Source organism: Cupressus sempervirens, chromosome 7 (assembly GCF_028749045.1).
Source record: "Cupressus sempervirens isolate cs-2001-9-10 chromosome 7, ASM2874904v1, whole genome shotgun sequence".
NCBI classification, from domain to species: Eukaryota; Viridiplantae; Streptophyta; class Pinopsida; order Cupressales; family Cupressaceae; genus Cupressus; species Cupressus sempervirens.
Window position 1 is genome coordinate 182,379,464 of NC_143124.1, and position 2,561 is coordinate 182,382,024.

A 2,561-nucleotide genomic window follows, 5' to 3' on the forward strand; every position below is an offset into this window, starting at 1 on the left:
TATTCTCCTTTTCTCCATGCATACTAGAGGTTGTCTTTATTGGACATTTTTGTGCCATGTGACCTTCTTGGTTACAATTAGAACATCTTATTGTTTGATTTATTCTTCTTGGTGATCTTCCTATGAAATTTGGTCTTCTACCTCTAAAAATTCCTCTAAAATTATCAAACCTAGTCACCTAATTATGTTTTTCTATTTATGGTTGAAAATTTGGGCCTCTTCCTCTAAATGACTATCTTCCTCTACTTCTATTGCTATTCTATTTTCTTCTCTTAATCTTCTCCTCCACTTTCAAAGCTAGTTGGTAACATTTAGCTACTATTTTAGGACTCAATAGGTACAAATCCTCTTGTAGGTTCATTGTAAAAACATTTAAGTATCTTGCTGTCATGACATTCTTTGGTTCTACCAATTTTGAACTTAGACTCAACTTTTAGAATTAATTTGTATAAGTGTAGATATCTATATCTCTTTGTCTGAGATTCTGCCTCTTCTGGTGTAATTGTACTTCATAATCTCTAGGGAGACAAGTCTCTATCACCATAGACACCATCTACTGGATATGATTGAGTAATTTTGTGTTTTCTTTGATGTTACAAAAATTTCATATCAATTATTAGCCCGTGCATACTAAGCCAACTCAGATAGTAAAAACAACTTTCTATGTCTACCAAGCATTCTTGTTCAGAAGATAATATCTACTGAGTTCACTTGGGCATCGAAAGAAAATTTGTAGAAGATGAGTGTTAATCAAGCTCACTCAGTTAATAATGGATTGTTCCAAGTTTATAGTGTTAATTGAGCTTCTATTGTTAACACAGGAATTTATTTCTAAGTTAGTGTCTGTCAAGCTGGGTCGGCTAATGAAGGAATTTCTTATCTTGGCGTATTGAGCTTAATTAGTTTATCTATTGATTCTAGCCAACTAAGATGATGAATGTTAATTATTCTAAGATTTATTCTAGCTGACTTGATAATAAGAAAGATATAAGTATAAGATCAAGTTGTTTGATAATGTGTAGAGTGTAAAAAAGATCATTATTGAACATGTGAAGATTTCTCTAAGGAAGCAAATCTAGAGGTCAAAAAGATGTGTTTAAGGAGATGAAAGGATATATTTTCTTAGGAAGGATTATGTACAAGCTAGAATAGAGATCTATAATCTATAATTTAGTTGCATCTAAATTAGGTCATCTCATTGTTACTCTCTAACCATTGTAGTAGTGATCTAAATCTCTTAATAGAGTTGGCTTAACAATTATTTGTAAATCATGTAACAAGGTGACAGTTTTGTTGAATTGTCTAAAGACCTCTAACAAGCCACTCCTAATAGGGTGGTTAAATCTTTTAATAGGGTCACACCTAACAATGTGTTTTGTAATCTTTAATAGGGTTGGCTCCTAATAGGGCTCACTTCAGAAGAGTGAAAAATAGTAGCTAGTTATAATTGATGGTTTTCCCAAATTGGGTTTCCACGTTAATTCTTGGTGTCATATGTGTTCATGTTGTTTATTTTATGCTTGTGATTAAGATAAAGTAATGATAATCACTAATAAAATATTAAGATCTGAAAAGTTAATTCATTACTAAGTACATTTAGTATTTACCGAGTTACAACACTCTATATGTGTTTATTGAGCATCAACAGTATTTCAGTTATCAAAGTTTTCTTTATACTAACATCTAAAGGGATCTTAAAATATTTTTTAGTAACTAATTCACCCCTCATCTCCTAGTTACTCCTTTATATTTTCAAAAATTGGTATCATAGGTTTTGGTGCTTGTAGAGAAGGTTTCAAGGACCTAAGCTAAAGATCAAGATGTCTTACAAAAGAGAGATTCCAAAACTCAACAGAGACAATTTTGTAACATGGCAAGGACTTATGAGGCTACATCTAGCTACTATTAGTGATTCAATTTGTAGGTATCTTGATACTCAATAAAAAACTCACACTATAACATTATCAATTGAAGATATTGCTGAGAAGAAGAACCATAACATCATGATGATTGATATTGCATCTACTCTTAGTTATATTGAATTTGATAGGGTAAACAACTATAAATCTTCTCATGCAATGTGGACTGAACTGAAAGATATCTATGGATTTGATGACAATGTAAGAAGAGCCAAACTAGAAAGTCTCAAAGGATAATTTCATCAAATGAAGATGAAAGAAGATGAGAATATTGCAAAATATGTGGAAAGAATCAAGGCTAGTATTAGTGCAATCAAAGAATTTGGAGAAGATATTCAGGAGGCAACTATTGTAAGCAAGGTACTTAGAACTCTTCTTCCTATCTATGTAATTAGAGTGTCTACTATTCAAAAAATGAGATGTAATCCAAATAACAAATTAACCTTGGATTCTCTAGTTGGAAGATTGACATCTTTTGAACTAGAAAACTATGATAACTATGTTCCTATTTCCAAGAACATTGAGTATGCATTTGAAGCCAAACTCTCAATTAAGGAAAAAATAAAGAAATAAAAGAAAAATTAATCAGGAAGTGAGGATGAAACTTAAATTTTTGACAGTGATCTTGAAATTGTAGAAGCC